Source organism: Electrona antarctica (assembly GCF_951216825.1).
Source record: "Electrona antarctica genome assembly, chromosome: 1".
Taxonomy (NCBI): domain Eukaryota; kingdom Metazoa; phylum Chordata; class Actinopteri; order Myctophiformes; family Myctophidae; genus Electrona; species Electrona antarctica.
In genome coordinates this window covers 51,096,281-51,115,031 of record NC_136806.1, presented here as the reverse complement: position 1 = coordinate 51,115,031, position 18,751 = coordinate 51,096,281, and the positions used below count along the sequence as shown (strand labels likewise).

The 18,751-nt window shown below is 45.7% G+C and overlaps 1 protein-coding gene across 1 annotated transcript in view; it reads left to right on the top strand.

The window, feature by feature from the left end:
• dlg3 (discs, large homolog 3) overlaps positions 1-18,751 on the top strand; it is a 172,751-nt gene that overhangs the window by 29,126 nt on the left and 124,874 nt on the right. The window lies entirely within an intron of this gene.

Sequence of the window (18,751 nt, the reverse complement as noted above, 5' to 3'; positions counted from 1 at the left end):
CCCTTTTGGGGTAGACATTATTCCAGGTACCCCCTCATCTGAATTCTGAAGCGGCCGCAGAAACCTCTCAAGTGTCCTGAGTCTTTTTGTTGTTTCTGCAGCATGCGTCCTGCTGTTACTGTTTGGGGTCACGACAGGTTGACTGATGTTGTAGTTTTAGTAATCATGTCAGCTATTGGCCCAAAGCAAACATGGGAGAAACACAATGAACAACACAATGAACAACACAAAAAATACGTTTATTGCGCAACTTGGCAGAAATGACCACGTAGATAAACATAATTGTAATGTTAAAAAAAGTTTTTAAAAGTTCCAAACATGTTTGGGCGTCGGTGTTGTTGTTTTTGGCAGCCATTTTTAGTTTTAGTCATAGGGCAGTATTATGCGTGTCTTAAGTACCAGGTCTTATTACTTAACTTAAGACCTGGAGGCGTGGTCAATGCTGTTTGGCCACTCAGAATAGCCAAATGGCATTGATCACGCCTCCAGGTCTTAAGTTAAGTAATAAGACCTGGTACTTAAAGGTGCAGTGCAACGGAAATGGTGGACATTTTATTTTGAAGTTTCAAACGGTTTCAAGTTGAAACACCGGTCTGAAGTTTCTGAACCAATCAGAGCGTTGCATCCCTTCAGGCGATGGGACGGTAGCTAAGGACGGTAGCTATGCTATACGCAGCAGCATGCTGTGTGTTTGTTTACAAATCATATAGACGGCCAGCTGTACCAGTTTACTGTTATGTGGCTTATTTCTACCCTATAATGTTTTCAGATACATATATTTAGCGTGATGATTAAGTTGAAACTGAGTAATACACTGTCTGGATGTTATCTTGAATGGGAATAAAAACGGAGGATTTCTGTAATCAATAGCAGCTGTGCTGCACGGATGCGCACATATGGGGAATTAAACGGGTGAGCTTAATTTTTATTGGCTTTTATCGATGTGGGTCTCGACACGTCATCACGCAGCACTTTTTCGTTTCAGGAAGTAATAAAAAATATATTTTATGGACTTTTGATATAAAAACACACAAAAATTTTTTTTGGCATCAATTGTTAGGTATGCCCATATGATGACCACGGATATGGTCTAAAAGTGTTCATTTCACTACACCTTTAAGACACGCATAATACTGCCCATAGTCTCTTGAATAGTTTTCATTTAGTTTCAGTCACATTTTAGTCACCTGGAAGGCTTTAGTGTCTATTTTTTTTTACTTTTAGTCGACTATATCTACAGTTAATTTAGTCGACTAAAATGTATTTTGGTGGACCTTGATGCCGTCCTAATGACTGATTTTACACTTGCTGAAAATAGATCTACAAGCTCACAATGCGTCGCGCTGCAACGTGTTGTGAGCTTGTAGATCGGCTATTTTCAGCATGCAACAAAGTTTAAAACTTATACTGAATCTCTTATCCACTATAGTCCCTTCCTACCATTTTATTCTAGTTTTTATTTGTCGACAAAACCAGCAGTATATTTAGTCTTCCTTTTAGTCATCATGGCTTAATTTTTATTTAGTTTTTATGTCGTTTTGTCAGTGGAAAAAAGGTAGTCGCTGAAAGCAACACCGATGGGCATATATATGGGCGTACACTGCAGGAAGCTTTAGGCCTCACTCACACCTATACATCTAGCATACAACAATGTTGCATGGTAGATGTAAACAAAGGGTAAGTGTCATGGCCGCCCCAATGCATTTCCAATGGAAGTCACATGGTTTGACACAACATTTTTGTTGTACGGCTTTCGGCTGTGTTTCGACTGCCCCCCTCCCCCTCATACAACAAAAATGTTGTGTCAAACCATGTGACTCCCATTGGAAATGAATTGCGAGCTTGCATCAGTCAACAAGTCTCATGCATCAGCTATACAACAATCTGTTGTGCAGGTGTGAGTGAAGCCTTAGAGCTCCATTATGCAACTTGTGTTGTGGGACAGAGGTCCCCCTCTCCTCTCCCCCACCCCCCTCCCCTCTCTGACATACTGTAGTGGTGGGACAGAGGTCCCCCTCTCCTCTCCCCCACCCCCCTCCCCTCTCTGACATACTGTAGTGGTGGGACAGAGGTCCCCCTCTCCTCTCCTCTCCTCTCCTCTCCTCTCCTCTCCTCTCCTCTCCTCTCCTCTCCTCTCCTCTCCTCTCCTCTCCTCTCCTCTCCTCTCCTCTCCTCTCCTCTCCCCCACCCCCCTCCCCTCTCTGACATACTGTAGTGGTGGGACAGAGGTCCCCCTCTCCTCTCCTCTCCCCCACCCCCCTCCCCTCTCTGACATACTGTAGTGGTGGGACAGAGGTCCCCCTCTCCTCTCCTCTCCTCCACCCCCCTCCCCTCTCTGACATACTGTAGTGGTGGGACAGAGGTCCCCCTCTCCTCTCCTCTCCTCTCCTCCACCCCCCTCCCCTCTCTGACATACTGTAGTGGTGGGACAGAGGTCCCCCTCTCCTCTCCTCTCCTCTCCTCCACCCCCCTCCCCTCTCTGACATACTGTAGTGGTGGGACAGAGGTCCTCCTCTCCTCTCCTCTCCTCTCCTCCACCCCCCTCCCCTCTCTGACATACTGTAGTGGTGGGACAGAGGTCCCCCTCTCCTCTCCTCTCCCCCACCCCCCTCCCCTCTCTGACATACTGTAGTGGTGGGACAGAGGTCCCCCTCTCCTCTCCTCTCCCCCACCCCCCTCCCCTCTCTGACATACTGTAGTTGTGGGACAGAGGTCCCCCTCTCCTCTCCTCCACCCCCCTCCCCTCTCTAACATACTGTAGTGTGGGACAGAGGTCCCCCTCTCCTCTCCTCTCCTCCACCCCCCTCCCCTCTCTGACATACTGTAGTTGTGGGACAGAGGTCCCCCTCTCCTCTCCTCCACCCCCCTCCCCTCTCTAACATACTGTAGTGTGGGACAGAGGTCCCCCTCTCCTCTCCTCTCCCCCCAACCCCCTCCCCTCTCTGACATACATCAACGCGATGGCTCTCTGTGATGCGTTCATTGATCAGAGAGAGCACTAACGAGCCCAGAAGGAGTTTGGCACTTTTATATGGCCAATCAATCAATCAACAAACACAAACGACCCCCCATCAATTAATTTTGTGCTAATTCGCTTATTTCCATTGAAAGTAAAGTGTGCCGCTTGGGATACTATTTACATTACATTACATACAAAAAGATTTTTGAGCGATGTAAATAAGCGAATTAGCACAACACCCCAATGCCCAATTCAATGCAATTCAATTCAATTCAATGAGGGCTTATATTAGGGGAAATAGCCAATAATGCACTTTTGCCCAAAATAACACCTGGACCTCTTTGGTGAGGACATAACAACTACAAATAAAGCTAAGAAAGCCTTCTAGCATGGAATGCTCCTTTAACAGTATGCAGTGCATACTGTTAATAAATACTAAATCAATGAACATCAACATAAACAGTGGAACAAAACCAAAACACAGCCAGAGGGATGTGTTTCTGCAGGAAAACACTCCAGCACAATAATATAGGGGCTGATAGAGGGGAAATGACAGCTAATATACTGTACTGTATGTATGTATAATATTAATAATGTAAATAGGCTAAAAGTTACACCTTTAACCATTAACATTAAAACAATTCTGCTAGTAAAATATTAGCCTAAACTGTCCATATAATTCAAATTTGTGTTTTAATTTGTGTTCCCAAAATATGCCACATAGGCCTACGACTACGTTAACCTATTTTGGGCGGGAACCCCTTTTGGTGTTAGCATTATGTTATGCTTTAGCTATTGAGAAATAGCAGACCTACAAGCTCACGAGCTTGTAGGTCTGCTATTTTTGGAAAATCGAAAAACCACTGACATAGAAACATAGCTTTTTCAGAAAACTGTCAGGATGTAGGAGACATTTTTAGAATCTGATCTCAGGTCAAAATGGGTTAAACGGGTAAAAACCTTGGCAAACTATGAATGTGTGTCAATATCAACAGCTTTGTGTGCAAAGCCTGCATGGATTTGGGTATTTGGCTGCAATCTCTGTTCGTACGTCCATCTCTCTTTCAAATGGTCACTAATGAGGATTGAGGACAGTTTAGCTGTAAAGAAAAGAAAAATATATGACATGCTACTGTAGGGCCTACAGTACCATGTCATATATGTTTATTTTCTTTACCTACAGTGTAGGCTATATGACTTTGGCGTCTCCAAAGACATGTGCTCTTTTTTGCCTTTTTTTTTGCCTTTATTTTATATTTTTATAGAGGGACAGTAGGCTGACGACATGTGACATTCTTTTTTTTCTACCTTTTATTTAACCAGTAAAAAAACACATTGAGACTGCGTCTCTTTTACAAAGTGGGAACTGGCCAAGTGGCATAAGAATAAAATCACACTTCAATGCTACATCGTATAAATGTCACATTTATAGAACCGCAAACAAAACATCCATGATACACCCCTCAAAATACCTATCTGCACATGTGCAGAGACGGGTGGGGTGAGATTCTTGCTTTTCTGAGCAAACGCAACCAAAGTTAAGGCTTATTTTTACGGTGTATTTTTGGTTTCGGTTCATGTTTTTTGGGTTCCTGCTCCCCATATCCCTCTTATCGTGATACAGAGTGGCTCAGACATTGATTGGCTGCCTTTGAGGAGACCCACCACCTTTTTCTTTTTTCTTTTCACTTCACATGATGTAATATTTAAAGGCAGAGGCAGAAGAGCCTTCTCTCCCCCCAGAGGTACTACAGTCGCTCACTTATTCCTATCTTATTCATGTTACATATTACGCATGCACACACACACACACACACACACACACACACACACACGCAGGCGCATGTCTCTGTGTACGGCGCCTACAAACATAACGTCATAACTCATCCATCTCCCTTGCCTTTACGCTATACTGTATTTTGCTCTCTGAGTCCCTCCTCTCGCCCCGTTACGTCGGGACACAGCGTGCCTGCGAATGCGTTCATTGCTTTCACCGCCGGTTGGCTGGCTGGGTGGTATATGTGTGTGTGTTGTGAACAGCTGGTAAGAGATACGGAGCAAAAGGCTGAGTGGAAGCCAGGATGGTTGCAACATGTGTGCACGGCAGTCGTGATGGATGATGAGCTTGCGTCGCCACCTTAAATGCGGCGCCGTTTAAAAAGCTCTGATTGGGCTTCGGCAGGGTTTCGTGTGGCCGTGTCCTATACGATAGAGCGCAGTGCAACCCCGTGGTTATACTTACGTTTTTCTCTCTTTCTTTGTCCGCCGCTGAATTCTCCATATAGGTTATATAGTGGCAAATGGAATATATCATCGTGATAATGAAGTGGGTTTACCGACCGTATAGCATGTAATTAAACGTGGCTGAGGCTCAGCTGTGTGTGCCTATACCTCCTGGTAGGACAGTGATCTACTGCAGTGGTTCTCAACCTGTCACCCCCCCCCCCCCCCACCCCCACCCCTTATTTTGGGGGGGTTGCGACTTGCGGGGGGCCTGGAAAAGGTTGAGACCCACTTTAGTTTGTCGTTGCTGTATAGCATCCTGCTATATAGGATAGACTGAAAAGAGAACCACGCAAATTTTGATTTTAATTTTAGTCATAGTCTCTTGAATAGTTTTAATTTAGTTTCGGTCACATTTTAGTCCACCTGGAATGTTTTAGTGTTTAGTCTAGTTTGAGTCGACTGAACATCATCAGATTTTAGTCGACTAAATCTGCAGTTGATTTAGTCGACTAAAAAGTATTTTGGCGGGCCTTGATGCCGTCGTAATGGCTGATTTTACACTTGCTGAAAATTGCCGATCTACAAGCTCACAACGCGTCGCGAGCTTGTAGATCGGCTATTTTCAGCAAGTAAAATGACTTGTCCACTAATCTGGATCTCTTGTCCACTAATCCCTTCCTAACATTTTTTTTTGTTGACGAAATTGTCAGTATGTTTAGTCTTAGTTTTAGTCATCATAGCTTAGTTTTCATTTAGTTTCCATTTAGTTTTTGTCAGTGAAAAAAGGTAGTCGACGGACATGTTTCGTCTTAGTTTTAGTCGACGAAAACAACACTGGCTGCCACTGACCTCTGATGGTGTGTATTTCAAAACATGTACATTGTTCTCCCTCTGTTAACATGCGCACACGTGCACGCACGCACGCACACACACGCACACATACACACCCAACTCCGTTTCCCCGTCACATTTGATTAATAATGCATATATGCCGGGCTTTAATGGGGAAACTGTAACACTCTCTATCTTGGGTTCTGTGGAAAACAAACATTCGCCTTCCTGTGTCAGCGCATTTTACACCCAACCATGATCAAAGCGCCGGTTTCAGAAGCATGTCCCAGGCAGTCCCTTTCAATTCAACACACCGTAGCTCCCACACTCTAAATCGGTGGGTTTTCAAGCAGTTGTCCGGCGGGGACCACCAGTGGTCCTTGAGGGGGTTCCAAGCAGTGGTGTTTTCGGCAGCAAATTTAGATTTTAGTTTTAGTCATCATACTCTCTTGAATAGTTTCCTTTTAGTTTTAGTCACATTTTAGTCACCTGGAATGTTTTAGTGTTAGTCTAGTTTTAGTCGACTAAATGTCATAAGATTTTAGTCGACTAAATCTGCAGTTGATTTAGTCGAATAAAATGTATTTAGGCGGGCCTTGATGGCCGTCGTAATGACTGATTTTACACGTGCTGAAAATAGCCGATCTAGTCTTATAGTTTTAGTCATCATAGCTTAGTTTTCATTTAGTTTCCATTTAGTTTTCCTCAGTGAAAAAAGGTAGTCGACGAACATTTTTCGCCTTAGTTTTAGTCGACAAAAACAACACTGGTTCCAAGTGGTTCCCAGCTAAATGATGTATATGGAGTTGGTAACCAAATGCACCCATATAGATCTTTTAACTCAAAATTAGTTGCATTTTACTCTCTCAGGAGTTGCATTATTGTCATCTGCATTACTTCATTTACAAGAAGTCTACACAATTAGAGAATGTAGAAGAATTGTTATTTTGATCAACGTTTGCCCGTTTTCTCTCCTATGGTATACCACATCAATACAGCATGAAATTGTGGACAGAATTGTATCCAAATAATACAATAATAATATTATAATACGAAATATTCCATGTTTTTGGGTCTGAGATGCCAAATCTCATCAAATGGTGGCCCAACCATGGCTCACATGCAGAATAAATAATGGACCTTGATGAAGAGGGTTGAAAACTGCTGTTCGAGATGAAAGCCAGATCTGTAACTTCTCTTACCTTCTCTCTCTCTCTCTCTCTCTCAAGGTTCAAGGTAAAAGTGACAACTTATTTCTGTTTGGCTTCCTTACAGACAATGCAGCAGCATATAGATAGCATGACATTCAAAACAACAAAACACAGCAAGCACAGCAAACAAAGGGATAGAATTATGAGTGCAAGAAAGAGCATTCAAAGAGTAAAAAATAAAATAAAATAGTAACATATGTGCATGTTTTCCCTGTCTCTCTCTCTCTCTCTCCCTCTCCCTTTCCCTCGGTCTCCTCTCTCTAACACATTCTCACTCTCTCTCTATCTCTCTCTCTCTCTCTCCCTCTGTCTCTGTCTCGGTCTCCTCTCTCTAACACGTTCTCCCTCTCTCTATCTCTCCCTCTCTCCCTCTGTCTCGGTCTCCTCTCTCTAACACGTTCTCCCTCTCTCTCTCTCTCTCTCTCCCTCTCTCCCTCTCTCCCTCTGTCTCGGTCTCCTCTCTCTAACACGTTCTCCCTCTCTCTATCTCTTCCTCCTCCCACTGTGAAAGCCCAAGCGAGTACTCTAGTCTTGGTTGCGTACACACATGTTGATGTCATGATTGTGAGAACACAGAATCTCCCCCCCCCCCCCCCCCCTCGTTCCTAAATGAGGCATCAGTAGTGCAGCGTTCCCTTGTAGCGTGTCGTCTTTTCACGAAGTCGTCTCACGGTGTGACATGAAACAAATAATAATGTTGTAAAGTGACGTACAGCCCTGATTCAGAGGCACCTATATATACGGTTAGGCGTTAAGAAGCTAACGTTATACGTTATACGTAATAAGTACTTGTTTCATCTGCTGCTGTACACCTGCCCCGCGGCCTGATTGTTAAATCATTTCCTAGATGTGCGTTGTTGTCAGTCGCATACAAGGCTTGTTTAACCCGTTCTGGGCGGGAACACCCCTTTTTGGTGTTTTTTTTTGCATTTTGTTATACTTTAGCTAAGATTTATACTTTAGCAAAGATTTGCAAAAAAAATAGCAGATCTACAAGCTCATAGCGCGGCACCGAGTGCCGCGCTACGAGCTTGCAGATCTGCTATTTTTTGAAAAATCCTGAAAAATGTGCCGCGAATCTTTCAATATATATTCTTTTAGAGCGAACGTTTTTAACTCAAATCTTTGCTTCTGGGGTGCGGGCGCGACCCTGGAACAACATATTTTCAGATGTGGGCCAATTACATATATATTTTTGGGGGTCCTTGACATGAAAATGTTTGAGAACGACTGACATATAGAAACTATAGGGGTTTTCAACAAACTGTCAGGATCTAGAAGACCTTTTGTAGAATCGTCCTCAGGTCTAAATGGGATAAGTTGTCAGTCAGTGGCACAAGTAAAGCATCAGCTGGTGGACGGAGCTGAGTTGACCGTGGACATGACCAGTGAGTGACCACGCAGGGTGTACTGTAAACCGTACAGGTTTGAAATTTTGGGTGCATTGGCGTGACGCAAAACATGGATCAGAAGACGGTCAGTAGGATCCCCCATGTCCGAGAGGCTTGGATCATGAATGAACGGAGGGTCGGCTCCAAAAAACAAAACCCCTCTTCCTCTCCTTCTATATTGCCTTGAGAAAATGGACAAACACAGCCATTTTCCAATCTCTTGGTCTGTGAAGCAGCTGTGTGTGCGTGCGTGCGTGCGTGTGTGTGTTTTTACCCAAGGCAGAACGACAGAGTGTGGTTTTTATATAGGCGTCGTGGTCCCTTTAAGAGCAAGCCAGTGAAGCGCTCATTCCTGTTGGTGCTGCTGCTGCGCTGCCAGTTGATTGGCTGTCAGAGTCGAGGTGCTGGAGGGATGCTGCGAGAGAAGGGGGGGCGGGGGCTTCTCTCTCTCTCTCTGCATCTCTCTCTCTCTCTCTCTCTCTCTGCATCTCTCTCTCTGCATCTCTCTCTGTCTCTCTCTCTCTTCCTCTCTCCATCTCTCGCTCGCTCGCATCCCTCCATACAGATCCACACATCTAGGGCAGGCAGGACTGAGGAGAGGCAATCCTGGTGCTCAGCTCCTCTCGGCAAGGCTGGGAAAAGAGAGAGATAAAAAGACACAAGGGGGGAGAGAAAGGAAAAAAAACAAAAACACCAACGCTTCTTCTCGACGACCAGGGACGAACGGCAAGACGCGAGGACGCTAATTTTTGGTCAGTGAAAGGGAAGATATAACTGAGAATATAGAGGGAGATTTTTCATCCGAGGATATAATTTCTATATACATATTGTTTCTATATATCGATATATATATATATATTTGTACACACGCATAGATATATATATATACACACATCTATCTCTGTATATATCTGTATTCGTGCTTGTCTGTTTATATTAATATTTTTGTATTTGTGTGTGTAAATATATATATATATATATGATATATCAACAAATGAATATATCTATCTATGAATTTCTATACGTATATCACTGTGAAAGGAGAGAACCGAGAGGAGAATTCTACCATCGGGGCTGGTCTCTGATTGTGTGATCGCATATTTTTCAATATTTTCCTTTGATCTTCTACGTCAAGGAGGACTAAAGACGACTACGTGCCCATTTTTGATTTTGTGTTTTTCCTGTTGCTGCTTCCCGCCCCTCTCTCTCTCTCTCTCTCATCCTTTCCCCCCCCGTGCGTCGGGGAGCGCTAACGGAGAGGCGAGGAAACGGGATTTGACGTGGGGGGGGAAAAAAACCCCAACAAGATTTCATCCAACAGAAATTCTTGGCAATTTGTGTGTGTTTTTATTTTATTCTATTCGCGTCGGCATTAAGCTCAACCCCCCTACCCCCCTCCCACCCCCCTTCCCCGCGAGCAGCGACCTGTCCGCAGCGTTTTTCGCTCCCGTTTTTTGTGTAAGAAGAGAACTGCGTTCCGAGGGCTAGGAGGAGGAGGAGGAGGAGGAGGAGGAGGAGGAGGAGGCAGCATAGCCACAGAGAAGAAGACGAGCAGCCGCCCCGCCGCCACCCCGTCCAGCGTATAGCCACCAGCATGCACAAACACCACCACTGCTGCAAGTGCCCGGAATGTTATGAGGTGACCCGCATGGCTGCCCTGCGCAGGATGGACGCCCCGGCGTCGTACGGCGGCGGCGGCGGCGGGGACTGGCAGGCCGAACCCTATGGATATCCAGCCGGCGGCTACGGGGGAGGGCAGACCTTACCCCCTCCGGCCTCGGGGGGAGGCGGAGGAGGCATGGGAGGAGGAGGAGGAGGAGGGGGAGGAGGTGGTGGAGGAGGAGGAGGAGGAGGAGGAGGAGGCACCTTGGGGAGAAGTAAGGGCAAGATGATGTCTGGTGGTGGCGGGGGCGGACCTGGAGGGCCCAACCCCAAGGGCCAAGGGTCCAAGTGCGGCCCCAAAGTCAACGGCAACAACTCTGGCGGGCAGGGAGGATGGTGGCCGGAGTGCACCTGCACCAACCGGGAGTGGTACGACCAGGTAAAACTCAATCTTCCATCGTTTTTTTTGCTATTGTAGGTGTAGCCTCTGGGGGCTCTCTCGGAGGGCCTGTCCGGAGGGCCTGCGTGTGGCCCCTATACTCTATCACGTCACATGATGCATGCATGGTATGCTATGCCTGGAACACAGTCATGTATCACTTCAGAGCGCTGCCAAGAAGCCTGTTGGTTTTGTTGTAGAGGTTCCATATCTTTGTATTCATCCCCACGCGCGCACCCCCCTCTGTTTCAGGTTTTCATCCGTGGGTTGATTGCGGTTCAATTCATTTGGACGTGGTGAACAGAACAGAGCAGGACTCATCTGGTCGTTCAGTTGCTTATATAGGTGATCATGTCTTTCCCTATGAATACGTGATACAAATGCAATCATGCTAATTGATTTAGCATGGGCCCAGAGTATTACATCACTTGGCTTATGCCCGCTACAAGCGTGTAGGCTTATCATAGGCTAAAAACAATTCTGCATTTCCCATGCACTGAAGTAGCGCACATTTGCATTAATTTCAAGTTATTTCCTAAAGGCCTAATGGTCCGTTACTCCTTTCCTTTTAGGCAGTTAGCCTTACGTCAGCATCAAATTCTGATGCAGATTTCCTGGGATAAAGAGCGAGACACAACCGATCTCATAAGGCCATTTCCTTTTTAGAACGGGGAGAGGAGGAGGAGGAGGAAGGAGGGTGATGTGAGAAAAGAACCCTGCCACACATTTTCATAAATGATGTGTTTTATACGGCTTCCATTTCAATCAGTGAAGCACGTTTGATCGCTTTAACATCATGAAGCTGCATCCCTATTTCTGGAGGGAAACATTCTCACGGAAATAGCATAGCTATAAGATCTGCTAATTTGGGGTAGAGGGAGTAAAGGAACGCGGGGGGCCCTAACTGCAGACCCCTGGGGGACTCCAGACAATAATTAAGTATAGGGGTTTTTATTAATGGATAAAGTAACAATGATGTCTCATGAAGAGAACGGGTTCACATGAGCCCTGCCAATCACACATGTTCAAACGCCTCTCTGCTCTCCTGTCCTTTTTTGCCATGTAGCCGTTCGTTCATGCCAGAATGTTACAGTTACTAAACAGCGTTTACAAGCATATTATCTGTATAATCGACCGCTTGAACCCCAGCATCCCTATATATATATATCACGGGAGGAATGTTTGCCACCAAAATGGCACGGTGAGCTTGTAGATCGTCTATTTTCCCCGCAAAAGCAATTGGTTTAGAGCGAGAGAAAAGAATATGAGTGAATACCAAAGTACAGTTGCAGCTCGGGTCCGTTTGAAGAAGTACAGAGGGTTTAAGTGGTGGTATAAGCAAGGTGCATGTACGTACTGTACATGTGCAGGAGAGTGAGCCAGGGTGTGGGGGAAGGGTCGCTCGCTGCTGTGCATGAAATTCAAGAAAAACGCATGCATCTTTGGCTGTGTATACAAGTACGTGCCTATATACGGTACGTGCTTGTAACGTTTGCGCCAAAGCGCGGCTGCTGTGTGTATCGTGTGTATCTCCATAGTATATACGTCTGCATATACATTTTGATCAACAAGCGTGCACACGCACACGCAGACACACGCACAGACACACGCACACACAGAAGAGAGGGAGAGCAAAGAAAAAGCACATAGGGGTAAAATGGAGGCTGAAATGCTCTCTGGCAAAACTCTCTGAGATCCCCCTGTGCTGATAGATACCACTATATGAGCCGCAACCTGTCTTGTCTGTTGTTATTACAAGGTTGCCTCTACTACACAACACAGCCAAGCAACAGTGGGGGGGGGGGGTAGTCATTTAGAGGTAAAATACATGGAGGACACTTGCTATACTTCCTTGTGTTCGTCCCACACCTCCTCCTCCCTTATGGGCCCCTCAGCTGTACCCTATCCAGTTGACGACGTGCACGTTTGGTTTCTTACACTTTTTAGTTTTGAACCCATTTAGACCCGAGGACGATTCTATACAAAATACCTTCTAAATCCTGACAGTTTTCTGAAAAACCCACCATGTGTTTCTGTGTCGGTGGTTCTCAAGCATTTTCATGTCGAGGAACCCTCAAAAATATATGTAATTATGGCCGCCGACCCCCCGTCTGAAAATATGTTGTTCCAGGGACCTCCCAGAAGCAAAGATTTGACTTAAAACGTTTGCTCTGAAAGAATATATATTCAAAGATTTGCGTCACATTGTCACGATTTTTTCAAAAATAGCAGACCTGCAAGCTCGTAGCGCGGCACTCGGTGCCGCGCTATGAGCTTGTAGATCTGCTATTTTTCAATAGCTAAAGTATAACATAATGCTTAAAAACACCAACAGGGGTTCCCGCCCAGAATGTTAAGCATCCCCATGCGGTTGTTGAAAGTGTTTCCGGTCTTCCAACAACAGTACAAAATATCTTACTGCAAATGTACGTACTGTACATACTATGTACAGTACTGTACATAGTATGTACAGTACTGTACATACTATGTACAGTACTGTACATAGTATGTGATGCATATATACCATCTTCTTCTTGGCAATTGCCGTAACTGCGTGCGCTCATGAGTCAATGTGACAATGTTCCTCATGGGTTCATGTTGTTAGTTAGGTAGTTATAGTAATAGGGATTCATTCTGTTATTACTTTCACAGAGATCACCGAAGGCCGGGAACGTTTGCCGCATGCCTGCTATATCCTTGTTATACTTTGGCTATTGAAAAATAGCAGATCTACAAGATCGTAGCGCGCCACCGAGTGGCGCGCTACGAGCTTGTAGGTCTGCTATTTTTGAAAAATCGTTAAAATGTGGGCGCAAATCATTGAATATATATTTCAGAGCGAACATTTTTAACTAAAATATTTGCTTCTGGGGGGTCCCTGGAACTACATATTTTGAGATGGGGGTCTGTGGCCCAATAGAGATAATTCTGGGGGTACTTGACATGAAAAAGGTTGAGCACCACTGACATAGAAACATGGGTTTTTCAGAAAGATGTTAGGATTTAGAAGCCTTTTTCTTAATCAAACTCAGTCCAAAATGGGTTAAAACAGTGGTTTTCAACCACTTTTCACGTCAAGGTCTTTGTCCGGCATTTGAGGCCACCATTTCTTGACATTTAGCCCCCGTAGACCCAAAACTTAGACTATTTTTGTTGACAACTCCATCCATGCTGTGTTGATGTTGGTACCATTAGGAGAGGCAACAGGCAAAACATCAGATCAAAAATAACAATTCCTTCTACATTCTCTAATTGTGTAGACTCTATAAGGGTCCATTTGGTTATACCAAGTCTTCATCACTTAGCTGGGGACCACCTGGAACCCCCAGCAGGACCACTGGTGGTCCCCGTAACCCCTGATTGAAAACCACTGCTTTAACCTATTCTGGACAGGAACCCCTTTTGGTGTTTTAACTAAGCATTATGTTATACTTTAGCTATTGAAAAATAGCAGATCTACAAGCTCATAGCGCGCCACCGAGTGGCGCGCTATGAGCTTGTAGGTCTGCTATTTTTGAAAAATCGTTAAAATGTGGCGCAAATCATTGAATATATATTTCAGAGCGAACATTTTTAACTAAAATATTTGCTTCTGGGGGGTCCCTGGAACTACATATTTTGAGATGGGGGGTCTGTGGCCCAATAGAGATAATTCTGGGGGTACTTGACATGAAAAAGGTTGAGCACCACTGACATAGAAACATGGGTTTTTCAGAAAGATGTTAGGATTTAGAAGCCTTTTTCTTAATCAAACTCAGTCCAAAATGGGTTAAAACAGTGGTTTTCAACCACTTTTCACGTCGAGGTCTTTGTCCGGCATTTGAGGCCACCATTTCTTGACATTTAGCCCCCGTAGACCCTAAACTTAGACTATTTTTGTTGACAACTCCATCCATGCTGTGTTGATGTTAGTACCATTAGGAGAGGCAACAGGCAAAACATCAGATCAAAAATAACAATTCCTTCTACATTCTCTAATTGTGTAGACTCTATAAGGGTCCATTTGGTTATACCAAGTCTTCATCACTTAGCTGGGGACCACCTGGAACCCCCAGCAGGACCACTGGTGGTCCCCGTAACCCCTGATTGAAAACCACTGCTTTAACCTATTCTGGACAGGAACCCCTTTTGGTGTTTTAACTAAGCATTATGTTATACTTTAGCTATTGAAAAATAGCAGATCTACAAGCTCATAGCGCGCCACCGAGTGGCGCGCTATGAGCTTGTAGGTCTGCTATTTTTGAAAAATCGTGAAAATGCGGCACAAATCTTTGAATATATATTCTTTCAGAAGACCTTTTTTTATTTTGATGTCAGGCCTAAATGGGTTAAAAAGACCCTCATTTGGGCATGTCCGCTCGCAGTGTTACCGCATTTGTTACATGCGACGACACACCAAGAACCCATATAGAGCTTCACTGCAGCTTGAACTCAGAACGCACCTGCATGCATGGGGCCTATTATTGACTGTATAGTGTGACTGAACTGAACTAAAAAAAACAAAACAAGGAGCAGGAAATACAAAGGAAAGCAATTAGTGTGGGTACAGCGGCCGACAGTCAGAGCAGAGAAGAGGGGGGGGTAGTGGTGTAGTGGGCGGAGGCGTGGGTCCCTGACGAGGACGAAAATGCTAATGTTAAAAAAGAGGGAGAAATAAGCCAATAAAGGAAAGACAGCAGCATGCTAGGCCTGGACGAGGGAGGGGGAGGGGGTTATGTAAGAGAGGAGGAGGAGGAGGTTGTCAGTGCAGCGAGCGAGCGAGCAAAAGGGCCCTGATGCTGTGTGTGTGGACAGGCATCTGTCCCTCCCGCCCCTCCTGCCAAAAAAAATAAAAATACAATGAAATACGGCAGAGGCACACAGTGTGTGTGCAGTGCAACACATCCCTCTGTCACCCCGTCCCCAACCCCCCTCCCCCCAGCCCCGCCCCCTCTTTCCTACAGCTGGCCGAGGCGCGGCTGCAGACGCGTCACCCTCTCTCTCTCTCTCTCTCTCTCTCTCTCTCTCTCTCAGCTCCTTTAAGTCAGCCCCCGTTGCTCATCCATGGGTGGGAATTACAATATCACCCCTCCCCCGCTACCTACACACACACACACACACACACACACACACACACACACACACACACACACACACACACACACGAACACACACACGCGCGCGCGCGGCTCACACAAGAAGCCAGAGGAGGAAGAGGAGGAGGAGGAGGAGGAGAGGAGAGCGGCAGGGCAGAGGCAGAGCATTCACATAATAATCACACGCACACACAGACACAGACACGCACACACACACACACACACACACACACACACACACAGTGCAGACATCTATACCCTGCAACGGTTGGAAGCTCGTCACATAATAATAATAATGTTTCTATATATGAGTGGTTCTCAGACTATTTCATGTCGAGGACCCCCAAGAATGATATGTAATTGACGGCCGACCCCCATCTGAAAATATGTAGTTCCAGGGACCACCCCCCCCCTCAGAAGCTCGTAGCGCGGCACCAAGTGCCGCGCTACGAGCTTGTAGATCTTGTAGATCTGCTAAAAGTATAACATAATGCTTAAAACACCAAAAGGGGTTCCCGGCGCCCAGAATGGGATAATAATATTAATAATCTAGGTTTTATTTATTTTTTTCTTGCCTGCATGCGTGATGACAAATACAAAAATCTTTTAAGCGTTACATAACATAACAACACATACAGTAGGCCTATATGATGTCGTCCGCTGTCGGGCAGATTATTTGGAAAAGCGGACTATGGGAGCGACAGGAACGAGAGGCCGGGACACGCATGGGGGGGAGGGTGGGATGAGGGTGGTAGGTCGGGGCATGCAGGGGGGGAGGGTGGGATGAGGGGGGGGGGGGGGGGGGTGGGGGGCAGGTCATCAAGTCACGTTCAAACACAGAGACAGTGAGCGTCATCACTCATCATCATCAGCATCATCGATATCTCACTCAAAAAGGAAGAAAACAATGAAAATGAAAGGATAAGCACTCAGTGAAACTTCTAGCACCTTCTAAAGCCCTCGGGTTCAGCGACTATACCGGCTGAGCCATACTATAGCCCAGAGACGAAATGTTTTTACAATCGTAAAAAAAGGAAGGTGCTTTCAGACTTGGATGGTTAGAGCGGCACGATTACATACAAAGTCAATGCAAACAAAGACGAGAATTGCGCGAGAGCGGTCGTGGCGCGACCTGGCGCGGTATACAAACGGGACGAACCGACTAGGCGAATTATACATGTACATATTCAGGTCTAATTCCTCAATGGGGGGCTCGAGGGGATTGATTTGACAATATAAACCGGTGGTCCCAGAGACAGAAATGCCATTAAATGGGGGGTCCGAGGCCTAACGCATGTCAAACTGGGGGTCCTTTTGAAATTAAAATGGTTGTGAATCGCCGCTAGAGCTTGTAAACATCTTCTCTTATGGGGGGGGGGGGGGCATATCTTTTCAAATGGGGGTCCGCGGGCTAATTAAGTGTCAATTTGGTGGTCCTCCTCGACATGGAAAGAGTTTGAGAAGCACTGATGTTGGTAACAGAACAGAGTGTAGCTGATGTCAAGGGTCTCTATAGGTCAATTATGGATGAGTTCACTTGGGACTCAGTTGGGACTGTAGGAAGAACACCTCTGAATCACTGGTGGAAAGTAACTTAAGTACATTTACATATCCCATTTAGGCCTGACGACGAAATAAAAAAAAAGTATTCTGAAATAATATATATATTCACAGATTTGTGTCTCATTTTCACGATTTTTCAAAAATAGCAGACCTACAAGCTACTTTGTAGATGGAATATTATTTACAAAACATACTGTACATTAGCCACTTCAACCCTATATTCATTTCGGGGGCCATTTGAAAATAGCCCCGATCTACAAGCTCACAATGTGTCGTGTTGGCACGTCGTGTTAGTAGTACGTCAGTACTGTTTTACTGAAGTACTTTTTGAATTCCCGGAACTTTTACTTGCAGTGTTGATATACTTTTTTTTATCCACCACTGATCTGAATCCCCAATCCACGAGGCCCGGAGACCTCAGCCTAATGGGAGGCTGCAGTCAGAGAGAGTCAGAGAGAGACCCCCCCACCGCCGCGGGCTCCAATCTGTCTTTGTGTGTGCTCTCCAGCTCTCTGGCTATGATTAGCTTTAAATATTAATTGGATTTTCCTTTATTTATTACCGGGCGAGATGTTAAACATATCCCAAATGCTTCCCCCCCCCCTCCCAATCCCCTCCCGTGCTTGTGTTGGACCATAGTGTCTATTTAGTGTGTTGTGCTCTCCCAGGTTGCGGGAGCAGGGTTGGACCATAGTGTCTATGTAGTGTGTTGTGCTCTCCCAGGTTGCAGGAGCAGGGTTGGACCATAGTGTCTATGTAGTGTGTTGTGCTCTCCCAGGTTGCAGGAGCAGGGTTGGACCATAGTGTCTATGTAGTGTGTTGTGCTCTCCCAGGTTGCAGGAGCAGGGTTGGACCATAGTGTCTATGTAGTGTGTTGTGCTCTCCCAGGTTGCAGGAGCAGGGTTGGACCATAGTGTCTATGTAGTGTGTTGTGCTCTCCCAGGTTGCAGGAGCAGGGTTGGACCATAGTGTCTATGTAGTGTGTTGTGCTCTCCCAGGTTGCAGGAGCAGGGTTGGACCATAGTGTCTATGTAGTGTGTTGTGCTCTCCCAGGTTGCGGGAGCAGGGTTGGACCATAGTGTCTATGTAGTGTGTTGTGCTCTCCCAGGTTGCAGGAGCAGGGTTGGACCATAGTGTCTATGTAGTGTGTTGTGCTCTCCCAGGTTGCAGGAGCAGGGTTGGACCATAGTGTCTATGTAGTGTGTTGTGCTCTCCCAGGTTGCAGGAGCAGGGTTGGACCATAGTGTCTATGTAGTGTGTTGTGCTCTCCCAGGTTGCAGGAGCAGGGTTGGACCATAGTGTCTATGTAGTGTGTTGTGCTCTCCCAGGTTGCAGGAGCAGGGTTGGACCATAGTGTCTATGTAGTGTGTTGTGCTCTCCCAGGTTGCAGGAGCAGGGTTGGACCATAGTGTCTATGTAGTGTGTTGTGCTCTCCCAGGTTGCAGGAGCAGGGT